The sequence below is a fragment of the Lissotriton helveticus genome, chromosome 3_1 (assembly GCF_964261635.1).
Source record: "Lissotriton helveticus chromosome 3_1, aLisHel1.1, whole genome shotgun sequence".
Lineage (NCBI taxonomy): Eukaryota > Metazoa > Chordata > Amphibia > Caudata > Salamandridae > Lissotriton > Lissotriton helveticus.
In genome coordinates, this window is record NC_136061.1 from 2,036,025,631 (window position 1) to 2,036,047,711 (window position 22,081).

Sequence of the window (22,081 nt, forward strand, 5' to 3'; positions counted from 1 at the left end):
TGATTGGAATAGGCACCGAGGCGAGAATTATCAGGTCCGTGGAATTTTGAGCCCAAGACCCGCCGAGGCGGGGAATTGAACCCTGGTCCCGGGCTAGACCTCTGCATCAGGGTCTGCCGCTCTAACCATTGAGCCACACTTCTCCACCCCCAGGAAGAACCCTGTCATGAGATCAGCATTCTTCAGCATCCTGTATCCCTTGCATTAGGACCACTCAAAATATGTCCATGGCGGTTTGCTCATAGATCCTTCAACTGGTGCTAGCCACTAAAATGATTATAAGAAAACACAGAGGGAATAGAAAGCCTTCGGAAGAGAACAAAGCATCAGGATCAGTACATCCAAGGTGAATAGCCAGCCTGAGCTCGGAAATTACTTAGGAAAGAGCCAGGTCTTGAGAGCTTTCCAAAACTGCCACAGGTAGGTAAAGGACCTTAATGAGAAAGGAAGTGAATTCCATAGTTCGGGTACAATGACCATAGAGGTCCGGCCACCCTGCCTGGATTTCCTGAATTTGGTCACACATAGCAGATTGGTTGACACAGATCAAAGAGATTTACTAGGAATGTACTTTCTAAGCCTCTTTCACAGGGGTGCAGGGCCCTGAAGGGCTAAAAACGTGATGCCGAGTTATTTAAACACAATTCTTTACTTAAGTTGTAGCCAATGCGAATCCTTTAATGCCAAGGAGCCAGACGTTCTCCTAGGTCTATTCAGGGCTAGTTTGGCTGCAGCAACCTGAACCCTCGACAGGTGAAGTAATAAATAGCCCGGTGCACCCAAGAAGAGGGCATTACAGAGGTCCAGGCAATTAAGAATAACACTACGAACTACCAAGGTTCTGGTGGAATGGGGTAGCACCAGCAGGTTCTTCCGCAAGGTTCTCAGGAGCACGAAGCAAGTGCCTGCAACTTTATTCATGTGACTCTAAATACTAAGTTTGCCATAGAACATGACTCCTAAATTTCTCTACCGACTTAACAGGAACAACAGGCCCATCAAAAGGCCTAGGCCGGAAATTGGGAGGAAGTTCACCCCGAACTGTCTGAGTTGAGCAACATAGCAGCTCAGTCTTATATCCATTAAACTAGTAGACGAAGGTATGGACCAGGAGTGGCGGGATGGGTAAGGGAGAACGTGGGGAGTGGGATGAGGGTGGGTCTGATGTAAAAAAAAAAGTTTTAAAACATCCCTTCTTGCTGCTCTCCCGCATGTCGTCTCAGTCTCTCCTCTCCGGTGCCGGAACAAGAAGCAGCCAGGCTCCCTCCCCAAAGCCAATCACAAAGCTGCAATGCAGCGTTGTGAATGGTCTGAGTGCAGTGGATCAGTGCTCAGCCAGGGAATGGGGTCCTGGACATGTTCTCTATGCAGGCTGTAATGTAGACTGCATGGAGAACATGCAAAGTGCACATGGCTGTTTTGGATGGCACAGGAGGGCCGGCCAAACAGTCACTGCGCACTTGGAGTGGGAATACCACTCCTCCTCTGCTCTGAGAGCAGAGCAGCCCTGCCCGCCTGGCAAAGCTGTGCAGCAGGAACAAATACAATGATAATCACATCGAGGTATTATCATTGTATTAGATCTTTCTTTCACTGCTTTGCTGCAGTGGGGCAACGCTCCTCCGCCTTAACGGTGGAGCCGCCACCAAATTAAACTTTAGGGAAATTAGGCTGAGCCACTGGATAATGTCCCTCATACAATCATGAAAGTTGGAAAGTTGCTGATTACTTGCCAAAGAAAGAATAAGCTAATTATCGTCAGCATAGTTGGCCAAGGTCACCTTATGAGAATTTCTTTTTGATAATCAACTTTATTAGATTTATAACAACATGGAAATTCATTGGTTGCAGTTCAATAATCATTGGGAAGAGCAGGACAGGGCATATAGCTGACAGGGAAAGGGGCGGTCCATCGGGGTTTAGCACGGCAGTCCAGACATTAACTACAGTTGTACATAGAATAAAATGAAGATAGATTATCATGGTGGCAGCATAATAAACCATTTACCCCACACTTTTCTGAATAAGTCAGGGTATCCCCGGGCTTCGAATAGGCCTCCACTTCCCTCCTCCATCCCTGTACAGCCGCCCATAGCAGAGGGCTGGCACAGGAACCAGGCAGGCCGCCAGAGGGGTCAGGGCGATGCAGGCAGGGCGCAGGAGTCGACCCCGGGGCATCTATGGCTGATAATAGTGGGCCGATGCAAAGCGGATGACGGAGGGGGTCCGGAGCACTCTTAGAGTGCGACTGCCATCTTGACGCCTCAAGCCAGGCCTCTGCCCACCTTATGAGATTTAATACGTCTGATCGGGGGGCTATATAGATGTTGAACAAAATCGGGCTAACAGAAGAGCCCTGTGGCATTCCCTGTTTGATCGTCTTGAACTGGGAGCAGAACGGAGGGAGAGCAACTGCTTGACATCTGTCCAATAGGTATGAACTTAACCAGTCCAAGACTGTTCCACTGACCCAATGGCCACTAACCGGGCTAAGAGTGTGGTGTGACAGACCATATTGAAAGCGTCTGAGAGGGCCAATAGAATCAGCTCAGCTGATTGCTCCTCATGGACCCGCATTTTTAAGTCAGCCATGGCTGTAATCAAGGCTGATTCGGTCCTATGACCAGACCTAAATCCAAATTGCTCCTCCTCTAAACAATTGTTATTTTCCAGATATTGAGCTGATAACATACTAACATGGTGTTCCAAAATTTTAACCAGATAAGGTAGGAGAGAGATAGCTCTATAGTTAATCATATTAGATGGATCCAGGGACGACTTTTTCAAAATTGGAGTATCAATCGCTTTTGTCCATACAGGCAGCACCGTGCCTGATTGCAGAGATTGACTATAGATTTGCAGGGGAAACAGGTCAGAGGGGAGATTGTTTTGATTGCAAAGTAACTGCCCTGACAAGACTCATTAGCACTCGTATCGGTCCCTGCTGGAGTTGGTTACCCAAAATGGGCCGAAGTAGTGGGACGCACCTTTACAAAGGTTTTCAAAGTTTTTTCAAGTATCAGCTATTTGAATGAAAAGTAGTGATTTATTATTTGCTTAATGAATTATATCTCCTGAACCCTCTGGTTGATTTTATTCATTTTGTTGTCTAAAAATTCATAAAAATAAGGGCTAGTTTTATAAATTGTTGTTGGACTTTCTCCATGTCGTGTTTCTTTCTTATTCAACTGATTTGGTACTTCTAACTGGTTTGCACTACTTCCTTTGACAAAACCTGACTGCTCAAAGCCACAACTACCCAGGGTTGAACTAAGGATTTGCAAACAAACCTGACTGGACCCAAAACAGGTTTGTGAGTTTATCACTTGGTGAGGTTGCACAGCCACACCATGTAATAAATCACCTTCCTCACAGTAAGAGTTTGCAGCAGCTGTTCAAATGGGTACTTAATATATAAAACTGTTGCATAATACATATCTGGAATAGTACACTATCACAATGAATTATTGCTCAAAAGCTATTTTCACTATGGAGGTTAGGATAGGTATTTTCTGCTTAGTTTTAAATATCTCACTCAAAGTTAAAGTAGATTTTTGGTAATTTTAGTGTAAAAGTAACTTTTTACAAGTGTTCTTTGTTCTCCCTGAGAGAAAAATTGCTCAGTACCAGTTTACCTGTCAGCCTTACTTCAGATAACCAATATAGATTCCTAGTTGGGAATTAATGACCTGGCTCCCAGAGGACAATGTCTTGGCCTCTGGGCCAAGTAAGGCAGTGATGATGTCAACAACTGACCTGTTAACATGGATTAGTCATGTGGGAGAGGCACAGGAACAGTTGACAGAATAAAGGATAGCCTTGACATTTCGTCTTTTCACTTGGTGATGCCAAATGGCGATGGCGAGGGCTGGGACAGTTCCCATTTGTCCTTATGGTCATCCTAGACTTTATGTTTTCAATCTCAGCAGGAGAGAAAACCAGTTTGGGCTGACAAAGGTAACTGCACCTCATCTAATTGGGAGTAGCAGAGAACCAGTCCTCCTCGATAGAGAAAGGGGGAGGCAATCTCAGATTTAGGGCTTCCGGGTATATTTTCAGTAAATCAAAGTGGAAGTGATGAAAACAGATGTTAGAATCCCTTTTAGAGGGCCACATGGCAAGTTGGGATTACTGGCCCCAACCGTGGGGGCTAAGGCCTTTTACTGCTGCTGTCCCAGAGCCCGACCTACTATGGATTCTGAGCAACTGGCCCAAGGACCCCTTCTGCACTTGACTAAAAAGAAATGTGGTTGAGCTGTCCAAGGCCCCCTCATGGGGAGGTGTGAATATAGGCAAGTGAACATAGGCTGACAACTTAAGATTTGTGCAGCAGCAGCAGTAAATATGTGTCTAGGAAAAAACTCACTTGTATGATATACAAGAAGCATTTTAGTTCTACTGCTATCCATATAAAGGAAAAATATGACTTTCACAAACAACTACAAAGCCCCTCGGAGGTCAGTGCTCTAGTGTTTACTTAGGTGGTCCTCATGTTCCCGCTCGATCTTTGCGGTCCACAATGACTTTTCTTTAGCCAACACCGTTCCAGCGCTGCAGTATTAATTATCAGCAAGTTCCCCCGGGGCCAACTGCCTGAATTCAGTGTTACCCGTACCTCAGAGTATCGGAGTGACCGAAGTGCCTGAGGGTTCCCCTTCCATAGGCAATGGGGTGGCAGCTGTGGATTCAGGTTAGTTCACTGCATGTAACACAAGCGCGTTGTATTCAGAGGTCAAGAGTCATCGCATGCTTGTCGCACCTCTGCAGCAACTGGCTGTTCTCAGCGGCTCCTCTTTGCAGAGTATGTATCTGGCTCCTCCCACAATGGGGGGTGGGGGAGATATGAAGCTCCTGGTGCAAATCCTTCATCTCAGGCACGTGTGCAAGGACCCACAGCAGCTTCACTGCTCTCATTGGTCACACAACTTGCTAGTCCCAGTGACCCTCGTCTGTCATACGTTCTTGTTGCCTCTCTACTCCACTTGGGCTATGGCCCTTACCACACAGGCAGGCTTCTTGCGCCTGTCCCTCCTGATACAAGGGATCACCAATTTCTAATATGCGCAGGATATGGCCCGATCAGCGCAGCGATGCACACAGCTTAATTCACTGTGGCCCTTCTCTGGCATACAAAGGTCACCAACTTCATTCTGCACATGGGCAATGACTCACACTTTTCAAATGGAGTCTACTCAACAGGACTCCCCACTGGACCTTCATGTACTGTACCACTCATAGGCACACATACATCCAGCACAAGCATTTACCATGTACATACTGAACAGCACTACATCCTGTATGTATCGTACCACTCATAGGCACACATACACTCAGAATAAACATAGGTGGGCATTAGTGAGGATTTGTTATAGAGACGTTCTACACTCACTGAATAGTGCACAGCACGTCTGGCATATCAATACAACTGCCTCAGAAGTCTACTGGACCTCGGAATGAAACATCTTAAAGAAGCTAACTCTGCCTGAAGACTTCAAGAAACAAGGGGGCATATTACCAACAACTAGCGATAATTATCGCTATGTTGGCTTAGCGGCAGTAATTTTATCGCCGTGTTGCGGCGATTTTTATCGCTTAGGAGCCTTGCTATTATCAAGGTTTATCTCCTAAGCGATAAACATTGGCCGAAATGCATGAATATCGCTGTAAAGTCAGCGATATTCATGCATTACCGAGCTAATGCTCTTAGCCATGTTATCCACCTCCCATTGGATAACATGGCTAAGAACTGCTCAGGGCAGGTGTTAGCTTTTGGAGATATTCGCGCTTAGCACGAATATCTCCAAAAGTTGGTAATAGGAGATAGCGATGTTAGCGACTGTTTCCAGTCGCTAACATCTTGGCACGCCCACTTTGCATGTCATTAGTGATAAATATCTCTGACATGCAAAGCGGGGCCCAAGATGGTCGCTATCTCCTACTAGCTGTCGCTAACTGGTGTTAGCGACAGCTAGGTAATAGGGAGATAATTTTATCTCCGCTTTCTTGGCTTTTAAAGCCAAAAAAGCGGAGATAAATCCCTTGATAATATGCCCCAATTTGTCTTCAGGTAGCATTCAGGGCCTATATCTGCTTTCCATGGATCAAGAGGTTCTCCTCCTGTTTGCCTGCTCCTGGGTTCAAAAAGCAGATGGACTCCTGACTCTAACAAGCCCCAACTGGCCACTCTGGACTGGGCCCTGAAAAGAATTTCAGTTGGAGTGGGACCTGGTGCTTAGAAGACTGACCTGAGAACTTTACTATGGGCCTGATTCAAATCTTGGCGGATGGGTTACTCCGTCACAATGGTGATGAATATCCCGTCCACTGAAATATAAATCCCATAGCATAAAATGGGATTTATATTTCAGCGGATGTGATATCTGTCACTGTTGTGATGTAGTTACCCAACCATCAATATCTAAACCAGGTCCTAAGTCTGAAGGTACAACCTTGGACAGGGTGTGGCAGCAATTCTGGTTTAGTGGAGAAGTGACCTCGGCAGCTACAAAATCCAGCTTGGTCAGTGTCAGAACTAAGTATCGTCTGGTCAAAAGCACTAACCTGTGATAGTACCCGTTTCCCAGCAAGCCCGAATATCTCCAAGAGATAACTCATTAGCTCTAAGAGATGAGAATTGGACGTTGAGGGTGTGCGCATGGAGATGCAAGATGTGGTTATCTACACCACAAGTGATGTGAACTGGCGCTAAACTGAGAACAAATGTTGTGTTATTCATAGCCATGTTACTGAGATCAAGTACAGTCACCATACAGTAGTCAAATGTTATTTTTATTAAATGTTGTGCCCAAAAGATAGCATGGAGTACTGATGTGCATGTGGCCATGAGGTGCATGAACAGATGTTTACAGTGTGATACACTGCGAGTCAGGAAGGCCCTGAAAGCTTTCAAAATGGTTTCGTGTAATTTGCAAACCTCGACTGCCATCTTGGAAGAGAGAGGCTATAAAAGCCATTCTCAAGCATCTCGCCCTTTTAATTATAACATTTTAGTGAGAATTAATTGGCACAAGACACAATAAATACATAATCATACATTTACAAGTTCTTCCATAATCAGGGAGTGATATAAAACCATTATATACAATCTTAAATAGCTCAAATATACATTAGTTTATTACTGCACCCTTGCATCCCTCCAGTTTTTCAAGCGTGCCCAAATCTTTATCCCCAACTTCCGTTTTTTCCTGCCCTTAAACTCATATAGGGCAGCCTCTATATTATGTATACCCAAAAGTCTATTCAACACCATCTGGAAGGACAGGGCGACCGTATCCTTCCATGCAGCTGAGATAAGAATGCGGAGAACTGCCACAGATATAAAAACCAAAGCTTCTGTCTCTACCTTTAGAGCCAGCTTACTTTCACTTCGTAAAATCATTAAGGTTGGGGATAGGCTGATCTTGATGCCTAGCAACCCCTCCCAGAATGTCTCGATCTCACTTTTGATTGTGCTTAACTTATCGCACTGATAGAACATGTGCAGGAGATCGGCCGGACCTTTCGAGCATCTGGGACACCTGTTATCTTCCCTCTTGCCCCATTCAAACAGTTTAGCAGGTGTGTAGTATAAATTAAAAAGTGTTTTAAAATGTTGTGCTTTTAAATTGGAGGACCGTAAAAACCTTTTATCCAGATGTAGAGCTTTGTCCAGATCACGTCTGGATCTTCTAATTTTGTGGCCCAAGAAACTTCATTTTTTTCCAGATCGTCTTGGATCTCGGCCATTAGGATTTTCAAGATTAATTTGATCCTACGACCTCCTTTTATCAGGTAATCCAATATACTACACCTTTTTGCCCGAGGCGATCCGGGGTCTCTTAGATTTATTTGTCTGGACGACTTGGGCATACTTGAAGCCTTGGTTTCTGAACATATTATATCTCTGTTGTAAATCCTGAAGGCTTCTGACCTCTCCCCCCTCCATAATATCTCCCACTGACAGTGAGAGATATTATGGAGGGGGAATTCTGACAGAATTCCCTGCTGCTCCCAATATTACCACATACCATCAATGTACAAATTTGGGAATAGCCCCCAATTCCACAGAGGTGTATGGTAATTGATCTTTGGAATTCCTAATAGCTTTTGAGTTGAATTCCATAACCCCCAGACGCTATCTATTGTCTTATACCTCATTTTTTCAAAATATCGCCGCTCTGTCCTCAGTAATACCCCCATCGCCTCCCTCCCTAGTATTAATTCATATATTGAGGGGGGACTTTCATTCCTATACAGAGCATTTGGTTCATTTATAGCAGGGTCAAATAAGATTGCCATTTGAGTTAGCAGGCAGGCCCAGTGATAGTACCTTATATTGGGGATCCCCAGGCCTCCCTTTTCCTGTGGGAGAGACATGAATTTTAGCGAGCGTCTAACCTTACCATACTGCCATATGAAGTTCATAAATATGGCTTCTATTGATTTAATAAGCTTTTCCTCTATTAGGATAGAAATAGCCCGGAACATATATAGGATTTTAGGAAACATTGTCATTTTCAGGACATTAGATCGCCCTACTAATGACAGATGTAATGTATCCATTTTTTTTAAGTTCTTTCTCCATTGATTTCAACACTGGGGTAAAATTATCCCTGATAATAAGTTTAGGTGCCGCATTCATCGTTATCCCTAAATATACTGCCGAGTTAACAAATCTCGAGTCTGATTTGACAATATTCTGGGAGTAGATTTTTTGGGTTTTCCCCTCATTTAACCGATATCCTGAGTACATCCCGAATACCTTAGTGATTTCGACAAGTGCCCGTGGAGCTGCATATGGTTCCACAGAAATAACTGCCAAGTCATCGGCATATGCCAAAATTTTGGTTTTGAACCCATTTGTGATGACAGGTTTTATCTCTGCATTACCAAGTATCCGGTGTATCAATGGGTCTATATAAAGCGCAAACAAGATGGGTGAGCAGGGACATCCCTGCCGTGTCCCCCTTGTTATATGAATTTTATCCGAGCTTTCACCCAACAGCTGGACCTTAGCGACTGGATCAGAGTACATGACTTTGATAGCAGTCTGAATTCTTGATCCGAACCCCCTTCCTTCCAATAACCTCCACAGGTATTTCCACCTGATGCGATCAAACGCTTTCTCCACATAGAGGATCGTTGCCTTCCCCCTCTTTCTGGCAGCATGGATATCAAACAGGGATATTGCTCATCTTATATGGTCAGTAGTTCCCCGACATGGAATGAAACCATGCTGCCAAGGAGAGACCAGACCCCCAATGATCCTCCCCAATCGGTTTGCCAGGATTTTTGCTTAGATTTTATTATCCGCATTTATAAGGGAAATAGGCCTGTAGGAGCCGGGGTTTTCTTTTGGCTTCCCTTTCTTATGAAAAACCACTATATTTGTATCTTTCCATGTTTCAGGTATTTTGCCCGTATTCATTATCCCATTGAATAGATCAAGAAGCATTGGGGCTATCTCAACTGACACACACTTGTACACTTCTAGAGGAATGCCGTCGGGCCCTTCCCCGGTGCTAGCTCTTGTAATGCTTCCAATACTTCACTCATGGAAATATCTTTTTCCAAGATTTCCCTCCCCCCGATCCAGTTTAATACCTTCTTCACCAAACTCCCCCTGTGGTATCTCTAAGACTGACTCTTCTTGATATAAACTTTGATAGCAATTTTTAAAGACATTCAAGATATCCTGGCCCTGCTCATGGATACTAGTTATTACATTTCTAGTAGTGGCCTGTCTGATGCGTAGTACGAGTGCCCTTCCAGCCTGTTCTCCCGTCTCATACAGCCTGCCTCTATGTGCTTGACATTCGGAGACAGCCTTTTTAGCCATTTGTTTGTGTATTTCTGCTTTGATGGAGCTAATTCTTAATTGACTTTCTTTCCCCTCTTTACCATGCAAGATATCTTTACCATGTTGCTCCTCTGCTCCTATCAATTGGCCTAGTAACTGCTCCCTCTCTATTAAAATGTTTTCCTGGACTGGGCAACATAGCTGATGGTCTCACATCTTAGTGCTGCCTTATAAGCGTCCCACACACTGTTTCTAGACGCGCTAAACCGGTTTTCATCAAAATATCCCTGGGACCAGTTCTTAATGGGTTTCACGTAGGTACTATCTGCTATTAACTTTCTATCAAAGGACAAAGGCCTATTCTTTCTAGCTGGCATTATAGAGTTATGGGTCAGGGTTAGCGAATTATGGTCTGACAATATTTTTGGTAGCTTCCGGATCTTCACCTTACTTAGCTCAGTCGATGAAATCATAAAGTAATCCAGTTTCGTATACTTCTGAAATGGACAGGAGAAATAAGTGAACCCGGGGTTACCGGGCTCATTATTCCCCCACACATCTATTAGTCCATGTGATTGCATCATAGAACAGAGAGCGCGGAATACCCTGGGCTTACGGCCCGAGTATACAGTTTCCTTCACAAAATCTGCTGAAATATTCAGATCCCCGATACCACAATAGGGGTAGGCCATCCAATCAGTTTCTTTTCTAGAAATTCAAAGACCTCAGGGTCGTCCTGATTAGATCCGCATATCCCACAAATGGTGATACCTATACTCATTTCAATCAGTGCCCATCTCCCTAATGTATCGGCCCTGGAGAGCTTTACACCCCCTAATCCAACCTTCCCTAAAATAGCCATGCCCCTTACTGTAGAGGTCTGAAAGGAGCAGGACAAAATCTCATAACCACTTAAATTCAGCAGCTGTTTTTCCCCCCATGGCAAATACGTTTCTTGTAAACACAAGACATCTATCTGTTTTGCTTTAACAAACTCGGCCAATCTGCCCCTTTTTTTGCAATCATTTAGCCCCCCAATATTCAAAGAACATATACTAAGTTTTGTCATTCTTCTGTTTACAATCTTCCTTCTTTTTTACCCACAGAGCCTGAATAACGAAACCATATTCAGCCTGTAATACACAATTCCCATCCAAGAATAAAGCTGCATTTGCGCCACAATTTTTCTCTTTTTTGCGTTCCCCCTGCCGTGCCCCCTCACTACCCTTGCCCCTCCCCCTTGAGCTCCCTGCTACCCCTCTGCACTCTTCCCCCCTGACCCCTGCACCCTCCCTCGTGAAGCGCTCAGACCTTGGTCTGTGCATGTGATGCATGCAACAATAGCAGTGAGGACTTCCTAATACATTCCTTTTAGCAGGTCGATACCCCTTACACCTTAAATCAGAAAACCTACATTAGTGGCCAAATACAGACCGTACTTCACCCCCCTTACTTGAGCAGAGAGAACAGCTCACTAATTACCCAAAGTGTCCAAATATTCTTTGCGCCTTTACTTCCGATGAAAAGTACTGTGTCTGCCCTTCATTAATTATCTTGAGTTGCGCCGGATTTATGAGATATACTTGAATTTTATTGTCCTGAAAAGGTTTGATCAGCTGCCTCAACCTCCAGCGCCTCTCCACCATTGTATGGCAGCAGTCCGGGCGAACAAAGAACGTGATTCCATCGCTAGACCTTCTTGCATCTGGTCTTGCTTTTTCAGCTATAGCTTGCCGCAGGATGAAGTTTCTCAGGAAGATTAGGATTGCTCTTGGTCTATCTCCTTCCCTTGCATTGCGGCGTATTTTAAAAGGGGTTCGATGTGCCCTCTGAATTTCTCCAAACCAGTTCCAGTCTGAGAGCTCGGGGAGGCAGACTCAAATAACTTTATCACATAGGCTCTGACATCTGCCCCCTCTGCTCCTTCTGGTACTCCCAGCACCCTGAGGTTATTCCTTCTGAGCCTGTTTTCCATGTCCTCTAGCTTCCACTGGATGTCAACAACCTGAGCACTTTGAGACTCCACTTTGCTGGTGGCTGCAGCCGTCTCTGATTCTGTTGCGACGATCCTCTCCTCGAGATTTGAGACCCTGTCCCCCACATTGACACAGCTTTAGACAGTTTCCTAATCACACCCTGCATCTTCCTCATTGCAGCTTGAGACTTACGGCTATCCTGGCGTGTTTCCTCCCTGTGAGCAAGAATTGCCTGATGAATCACTTCAAGGTGCGGGGGTTGAGTTGTTAAAATTTCCGCATTGGGACTGCCCTGGAGTGGCATTGAAGAGGAATGATCCCAGCTTAGGTCTCGTTGAGGCTGCTCATGTATTTTTAATAAAATGTTAGGTCTTGTCCGGGTTGCTCTCAGACTCCAAGTCACTGTCCCCCATAAATGAGCTCCGTTCCTCATCTTCTGACCATTCCGCCCCTTCCGACACGGAAAACAAGCACTCACTGGGATCTTTATCCTTCTCATAGTCCAGCGTATCTTTGCTGCTCATAACAGCAAGAGGACCTGGGATTCCGGTCTCCCCTCCTCCCAACATGTCGCCATTATCTGTTTGTGCGATTTCCAGAGCTTCCAGATCAGCCGTAACAGCCATAGCTGAATTACTCTCCCTTTGAGGGGTGTTGGCATTATTTTCCAATATCCCTACCGCTCACTCAGCTATTCTCCCATCGCTGCAGACTGATGCCTCGCTGCGAAGTCCCATTAAGCAAGCCAGAGGTACCCCTAGATCTGCTGTTAAGGAAATTGTGGGGGTGGCAGTTGCCTGAGTATGGGGCACTTCTTGATTAATTCCAGTTTCGCTTTCTGGGAGAGGAGCTTGTGCCGTGTCAAGACCTGATTCCAACCCCTGCACCGAGGCCGCATGAACATCAGCCGCTCCCCCTGCATCAGTCACAGTCTTTACGCCCTTCTCCTTACCGCTTCATGACAGTAACTCCGCAATTGACGCTGTTGCCTGGCGGGTCCTCACCGCGGTTTGTTTTGTTTTCCTTGCCGGCTCGGGCAGAGGCATCTGTAGCTTTCGCAGCATCTCCCCTTGCCTGACTCCGCTTCCACCATCTCCGCTTTCTTCCGGGCTGCCGCGGCCGCTTTCGCACTGGTCACTACTTTTCGCACCATGGCGTCCTCACTCCGCTCCCTCAGCCTACTCCGCCTGTCTCCTGCGTCGGAGCGAGATAGACACTCTGGAGAGAGCAGCTCCAACCGCTAATCTCCACCCCAGCCCGGACTTCACGGAACTCGGCAACCTCACCCAGAACAGATGACAGGTAATCAATATCGGCATTAAATGTGTTTTATATCTGTTCTATGCCTCCTGTAGAAAAGATTTAAGATTCGGCCACCACACGATGCGGGGTTTCAATTAGAATCCATGCCCTCACTCCTAGTGCTGCAATCGACCACCACTACGCGGTCGCCATCTTGCCTCCCACACCGCACCTCGCCCATTGCTAGGCAATTTGTGCACCAAGAGGATCATCCTCAGTGAAACTCTTACTGTTGAAAACTCCGCTGGTCATCATTTGGTCTCCTTGCTGCGGCAGCATCATCCGATCCAGCAGTGGCATCTGGTTTTCGTTTCAGCATCCGGTCTATTCAGCAACAGGTCCTGAAAGAATCTAAGACAGTATGCGCATACTTTCCCTGCAGACAAGGTGCGCGCTTAGACAGCAAAGAAGGCGATTACCAACTAAAAACAAACTGCATTTAGGAAATTTGCATTTGAAACTAACACATTGGTGTGATGCAAATTAATATGTATATGTTCCTCTGCAGCAAATATGGAACACGTTAGTGAAAATCTCCTCAGACACAAAATGAGAAGTCCAGAGACAGAGAAAGTACAGGTTTGAAGACAGGTGGCCAGTTTTCTTATTTTGACCCCCATTGCCTCTGTCCAGACTAGAGTGAGCGATCATATTTGATCACCTCATTGAACATTGAGGGGAGTGGTCAGATATTGTATCTATATTTTACTGACACCTACCCTTGTAAAGCGCTCTGATACCTGCAAAGGTCTGGTTCGCGGTATATAAAACTTTCAAATAAATAAATCTAGGCCAGGAGGAGCGATGCACGATGAATATTTATTTATTTATTTGAAAGTTTTATATAGCGCGAACCAGACTTTCACTATTGTGTTCCATATTTGCTGTGGGAGGTGGCAGTTCATGGCACTGTCCACACCAGCGGATCATTGAACTTCCATGACCGCCACCGGCACCGGCCATCCAGCCTCGCCGCGTCATAAAATCGTGCAATTGTAAGCGCGACAGCAACCTAAAGGGATATCCCCCCCTTTTCGAGCACAAGGATCCTGAGGACACCGCCCACCGATCCCACTAACCGTATTTACAACGACGGAGGGATCGATCATTAAAAACCACTTTTTATGCGCCTTGAGTGCTCTACAATTGAGCACAAGTCAACCCTTCTTAGCACCACGTACGCTGAAACCTGCAGGGACTGCCATCCGCTGACTGTCCTTCGCCCTGTGATACCTCTCTTCCCTTGATGACTCAACCCCAAAGGCGTACTATAATGATTAAACCAGGCAAACATTTAATTAAGTCCTGATGATGATCCCGTTATAATTTAGAGCCCGGGATCGAAACGTCGACTCCTCATAGTGGGCATACAGTATATTCATTGTGTATTTGTCGTTGTATGAACCACTTCAGGATATACTGTTAAAATCTTTGACTCAAAACAGTGTCCTGTTTGCTCTTCCCTTTGCCTGAGACACCCTTTCCTATCACCTTATTTTTTCTGTCTTGCTCTCCACGGTACGGCACAGGAGTGTGTTGTACTGCAATGATTTGCTGCTGTGTATTTGTATTCAAAATAAGATTGTTTATCTAACTTTTAAAGTTCCCTGTCCGGCTGGACAAGGAAAAGAAATATATAGAGCCTATTGTGGTCTATATTACATTGGTTGATTATCTAATTTATGCTTAGGACCTTTGTCTCTTTAAATATAACTGCTACCCATGGTCCATAGCTACCCGCTGGGTCCCCTTGTCCTCAAGGAATTCTTCACAAACCCGCAGCAGGCCGAGGGCTATTTACGTTCACTGAAACGAATGCAGCGGGGAGGGACCGGACGTGATGAAGGTCAACAGGAGCAGGAACAGGGCGCGGACGAAAAGGCCTGATCTATGTCACCCTCAAAGTGACTTCACTTCTCGAAAGGGGCTGCTGGCGCTTCTGTGGCCCGATGGGAGACTGTCCTGAAATAAGAGTGTGGACATGTAGCTCAGGAGAACTGAGGATGCTCCAGTGGTAATCTATTCCGGGAACCGCTCCCCCCCTCAATTGGAGCCTAGAGGTCGTACAGGTCCAGGGGCTCGAGGTGGGAGGAGTGCCGGTGTAACCCTCTGGAATGACCCCCTGCGGGTATTCCCCTGAATTGAATTGTGTTTGTTTGACGGGACTGAGTTTATGGTGGGGGGAGGGATAGGGTGTGGGTAGATGGGTCTGGCATGTTGGGGTTGCTTCAGTGGGTGGAGGGTGGGGTTGGGGTTGGATGTGGCGGGGACGAGTTAGTTTAGTTCACGACAGCGTAGTTGCACGTGCAGACATTGTACATGACTCTGATAGATGGGCAGAGGATGATATTATGCAGTCTGGATGGTATTATTTACGTATTATGGTAAATCTTTGGTACTGGGGAACCACCTAACAAATCTCTAGTGGTCTGATCCTGGAATGTCAGGGGTCTTAATGACGCTCGTAAATGTAGGCAAGTATTGTCATATTTGGATCGGCATAGGGCACAAGTGGTATTATTGCAAGAAACACACATTTCTAAGCAGACGTGTCCCTCCTTTGCCAACAGATGGGCTGGTAATAGATATTTTTCATCCTACTCCTCCTACGCCTGGGGTGTTGCAATATTGATCAGGAAAGCTGTTCCATTCACATCCCTTGGTCACCAGGCCGATGCAGCCTCGCGATATGTGATTGTGTGGGGGAGGCTGGGTGCTATGCTCCCAACACTGACACCCCGGGCATTTTCACGCTGCTATGGGGTAAAATCCTTGATATTGGCTCCACTCACGTAATTTGGGGACTTTAATGTGGCGTTAACACCTACACTGGACAGGGCAGTTTTTGAGCGCTCCACTGGAGGTAGACGAGATTAGGGAAGCAATTATGTCCTTGAGCAATTGGAAGGCACCGGGACTAGACGGCATACCGGCTGAATTCTACAAATGTTACATAGACATTATGGCTCCGTTGCTGCGCGAAGTGTTTGAAGACTCCTTTGAAGTGGGCATTTTGCCACAATCCATGCGGGAGGTGGTGATCACTTCTCTCTTGAAACCAGGTAAAGATCCCAAGGAATGTGATTCCTACCGTCCCTTGTCTCTAATAAATTGCGATGCTAAGATCTTGGCCAAAGTACTGGCTACAAGGCTGTCGTTGTTGATGACTCAAATAGTGTTTGTCCCAATCCAGAGCAACTAGTCATAACCTCCGCACCCTGTTGTCTTCTACACAGACTGTATCACCGGAATTCCCACTAGCTGCCGTCTTTCTGGACGCCTCTAAGGCATTTGATTCTGTGGAGTGGCGTTACCTCTTTACTGTGTTGCGCAAAATGGGTTTCAAACCAGTGTTTATTGCATGGGTCCAACTATTATATAATAAACCTACTGCGAAAATCTTGGTAAATGGCGGGCTCTCAACTGCAGTATCTATAACCAGAGGCACACGACAGGGGTGCCCACTCTCCCCCCTTCTCTTTGCCATTGCGATAGAACCTCTGGCTTGCAGGATACGGCAATTACATAGTGACAGTGCATTCCGTTGCCTTCAAAGACAGATATCGATTTTGCTTTATGCGGACGACGTGACGCTGTATGTCACTGACCCACAGAACAGATTAAATGCTCTGTTGAGGGAATTTTTGGTTTTTGGCGGATTGTCGGGCATGACAGTGAACTGGAGCAAGTCGCAAATTTTCCCGCTTACCCCGGCAGTGTCTGAATTCCCATTAGATTATCCTATTAAATGGTGCCACTCCGATCTAAAATACCTGGGGATCCGGGTATTCAGAGACAAGGATGAGATGTTACGTAATAACTATGGCACGGCTGTGATTAAATTAACGGACACCGTTACCCGGTGGCTTGCACTGCCGCTTTCTATGGCAGGTAGAGCCTCGCAAATCAAAATGGTTGTGCTGCCTAGGTTCTTGTATCTCTTCCTTAATATACCGTATTATCCCAAAGCTTTCTTTTTCAAAACAATAAAATTGGAACTGATCAGACTAGTCTGGGAAGGGAAGCAACCGAGGCTACGGTGGGCACAACCGTATGGCAAAGTGGGCTTCGATATCCCTGATTTCGAAGCTTATAATCTGAATGTCCAGGCACACTATCTCTATCATTGGGTCCGGCCGACAAAGTATATGCCACAGATAGCAGTTGAAGATTGGATTGTGCAGCCTCTACCCCTCAGCGGGATTATTCATGGACCTGCCGCGGTTCTGGAGACACCGCCAACCACGGTATCATGCACCATCGATGCCTGGCAGCGAATGTTGCACAAATTACGGCTCCCCATATTGTATGCGCCTCTGCTGCCCTTGACGTACCACCCCACAGTGTCCATGATACAGGAAACTGGCTTCCAGAAACTATGCAAGCGTCTCCGCCTGGCAACGTGGGGAGACTTGTTTGTAAATGGAGAATTTCGTACTCAGGAACAACTTTTTGGTGATGCTGCGCATAGTCCCCTAGACCTCTTTTATTATATACGGCTACGGGAGGGTATGAAGGCTCTCATATCTGAATATCCACGGGAGCCGGAAGCTATACCACCACTGAAAGTTCTACTAGGTAGCACTGACAGGAAGCATCTAGTGTCGGGAATGTATAACAGCTTCCGTAATCACGCCCCAGTCGTACTGAGCTCGGCCAGACAACACTGGAGTGCGGACCTAGGACAGGAAATAACGGATGACCAATGGGAGTATTGCTGTGAGATAATGGGACTTATTACATCCAGTAGTAGATTCAAGATCATACATTACAAATTTCTACATAGAACTCATTACACACCTGTCAGGAAATATAGATTTCAGCTCGCTGACACAGATCGTTGCGAACGATGCAAATGCCCGGGTGCCGGATTTTATCAACTGGCTTGGGATTGTCCACAGATAGTGCTATACTGGGAAATGGTGCATGCCGCATTGGAGAGTATGTTGGGTATGAGTTTTGAGAAAAGCCCACTCAACTATGCTTCTAGGTTACACGGCACATATACCTAAAGGTAACAGGAAATTCATGGATACTGCGTTATTGCTGGCTAAACGAAAAATTGCTTGCAGATGGGGGAGGGCTTCTAAATTCAAGGAATGGTTAAGTGATATGACGTACTGTCAGGAACAGATTGGCATATACGCTGAAACACAACCAATGACCTCTAGGCCCAAAGACATATGGGGACCTTTACAGGCGTATTTACTTCAACAGGAACACACTGATACAGAGGATGAGGGTGGGGAGGGAGGGGATGGGACTGCTCTTGATTACCACTGAGATGTGCATGGTCTGCGCTCCCAGCGTTTCAAACTGATGACAGATGCATGGCTGTAATCCATGAGGTTCTGATGCTGGAATAAGATGGAAAAATCCTCTATATAATCTGTACCACTGAATGTATGATATTTCAGACTCCAGGACTATGTCTAGACTGCTAATGATATTGATCGGCTATTACCATGTTTACCAGATCACACCACTGCTCATGTTATGAGAACTCAACCGATGATGTAATGTGATGTCTACGTGCTAATTGTGCTGTCATGCTGTAATGTACTTGATCAAAAAATGAAAATAAAGGTTTTAAAAAAAAACTAAAAAAAAACGTTAGCCGTGTCACTGATAGGATCCGTATACTTAATTGAGAATTACGGTATTTAGGAGGAATACTGCTCTTCAAGCACCTTATAAGTGCTGCTTGGTAAGCACTCTAGTCCTTACCTTCAGGCCCACAGTTTTTAATTCCCCCAGTTTTTAAGTCCAGCCGTAATATGTCTACCAATAACCATTGTCAGAATTCTTGTATAGCACAGTTTACTTCACTTCTTTTGGTTATGGTCACCGCACTGGGGTCATAAAGTAACGCTGAACTGTATAAATGTATATAGTGTAGATATACAATTGAAATATTATATGTCTTGTTCTTGAAAAACTGTTCTGTAAAATAAATTATACTTACTTCGGCTGAAAGTGGGTACAGCTTAAATAATTGGTCTGTGGGTTACTGCTACGCAAGCAATAGGCTCAATTGTATTGAGGTTTTATCTCTCATTTTTCTGGTTGTATTTGAATCACACTAGATAAAACTATTTCTGTCCTGAAAAAATATCAAATCATACAAATGAGTTTCTTAGGAACTTTGTTTTTTTTTCTAAAATGCCCATAGCGTGTTCACGCTCGATAAGAAACTGGGCATGCTCAAGCAGAAGCTAGACCTCTTGGTAAATGAGCACATGAGTGAAGATGGAGCAACCAGCAATGCCATAACTGATAAACTAGCTACATTCCCGGAACTATTGTCCACATCAGTAAAACACATAAAAAATACCCAGATGGTCACAGCGCAAGGTGGAACAACTCCTTCTCGAATCGTTAATGTGCAGAAGGAGGATGAGAAACATCTTGGTAGAACATAATGAGAGGCCCTGGCACAAGGCTTGTCTCTATAGAAATGGACCTAAAATCTTAAACCACATAACAAGGGCCCTCAAGCAAAGGGATGCAAAGTGGCTCCAGTGTGAAGGTGCAACAGTCCTACACAGTGCATTTCATACACTTGAGCACTGAGGGCATCAAGCGGCTGCAACATGCGAAGCATGCACACAAGAATGCAGGTCCTGCTGAGAACACAACTGAAATGTCCCGGACAAATTATCATGTAAGGGAGAATACACTAGAAGCCATGAATGCAGCTCGCCGCCAACTGATGGAAAGAACCCATATATCGCTTTCATGACGAAAAAAAACAAGACTACGAAAATCACTAAAAATCTGAAAAAATAAAAATTTGACATACTCACAATGCACAAAATAGAACAAACACTCAACCACATGTCCAAAACCTCTTAGCAGGGAAACGACAGAAGAAGCATTGGAGATTCATCCAATCTCCCCTTTCAAGTCAGCAACAATAGAGCCTTCCAAACAGCCTCCAGAAGATAATCAAAATGCATACACTTCGGAAAGCATTTCTGCACCATCAAGCACTGGTCTGACCCAGCTCTCTGAAGCAGAACACATTACACCCAGACCTTGAATTACATGGTGCATAACTTTCAGCCAAAAGCTTACTCACAGGAACACTAGAGGCAGCTCCCTGGTGCAATTGAACGTCCCCCTACCGAAGTGTTCAAAGAACAGCATGAGAAATCCCGGACAGATGATACACAATTAGTAACAACTACTGTGGCGGAACCAGAACGTTAAACTGCCATGCAATGGGGAAATCTAAATAGAATGGTAGAGCTGCATCAGGGTTCTTGACTCCCTTACACCAAAGCTTGCAATGAGCAGCACGAGAAATGCTGGTCAGATGACACACAAACAGTAACGATTAGTTGGGTAGAACCGGAACATCAAACTGACATGCAAAGGAGCAATCCAGCTAGGATGGCAGCAACACGACATGGATAATACCTCACACAGCACAATGCTAATAGAGAAAAAGATGATTATCTATCATACTCATGCCTTAATGCTGACAAAGAAAAGGAAAAACATAATTCCGCATCCACACCAGCAGTATTGATTTTCACTCCAGAATTCAAGTTGAGAGGGTCTTAGGACACTCTCAACTGGACCAACATACTACATCTCCTAAATAACATGCCCTCGTTATTACCCCTCACCGGGCACACCTTAAATCAGTAAAACTTGAAAATTACTCCTCGATTAGCCATAGAGAATCCACACTGACAGAATGGTTTGATATTGCAGATGGCAAAAATATCATAGAAAAACACAAACAATTTAAGGACTTGGGTGTTCCCATCAATGAGCTAGTGGTGGAAAAATACCCCCACATTTTGTCTAACAGGCCAAACTCCCTGGTGCGGTGTAAAGCTGCAAGTAGTGCACTGAGAGGAACAAGGCAAACAATGCCCCACATATGGGGACAAAAAGATCACAGCACATCTGGCAAGTGATACAGGGGATACTTCTCCCACGGGCACATCAATAGCACCTACCAACAACCACCTGTAGGAATAGGCCGACTGGGGCTGGCTACCGACTGCTCTCATAACCAAGGACCAGACAAATTCCTAGAATAACGAAAAGCAATTAGTACCACGATTAAAATAAGAAGCTGGAATGGGGCAGGTCTAAACTCTCTAAAAGTAAATAAAAGAACTTTGGAACACCTGAACACAGGTGAAATCCTATGCCTTCAAGAAAAGTGGTCCGCTGCCCCCACCTCCAATCCAGGGTACAATCCAATCAACACAGTAACCCCAAAAAAAACGTCTGTTTGGGAGACCAATGGGTGGCCTCTACACCTTTGTGAAACTGGACTTGCAGGTAAAAGTAATGGAACTGAGGAACTCCTCCTGTGACATGTTGACCCTCAAACTGAAATGCCTGGCAATGGATGGAAAAATCCCTCCAATCATGGTGATAAATCTATATGGCAACCCACATAGAGTCGTGAAAAGCGAGATCGACAGAAATATCACTGATCAGATAAAAACTTTACACTATGGTTACTCAGGATGTGAGTGAATAGTGGCTGGCGATTTCAACATGTGAAACGTGCCAATCGGGGGGGGACACTAAAGGGATGCATCTCGTAATATGCTTGAAGCCTGCATTAGAGAATTTGAGCTGGCCTCGGCCGACCAGAAGGGCTCCCTTGAGGATAAATCAAAGCCTACTTTTTAAAACATATCTACATTGGATTACATCTTCTTAAGTAAGACCATTTTAAACAAATGTGAGGGGTACGAAGTTCAAGTCAGAACTCAAAAGCGACCACCACCGAGTATCAATTGTGGTCAACATAAACTCGAAATTCACAGGATCCATAATCCGGGTGGCCTACCGCTTCCAACTAATGTTGGCCCATTACAAAAAAAAATTGAACGGGGCTTGTCTGTAAAGCCTTATACTTAAGATGGAAACTTACTTTTATTCCACTAGCTCTGGGGCATAAACCGAACCTAGTAAATAAGCACTGGGGGTCAACAATAGAAAAGCTACACGGAGCCCTAACATCCAATAA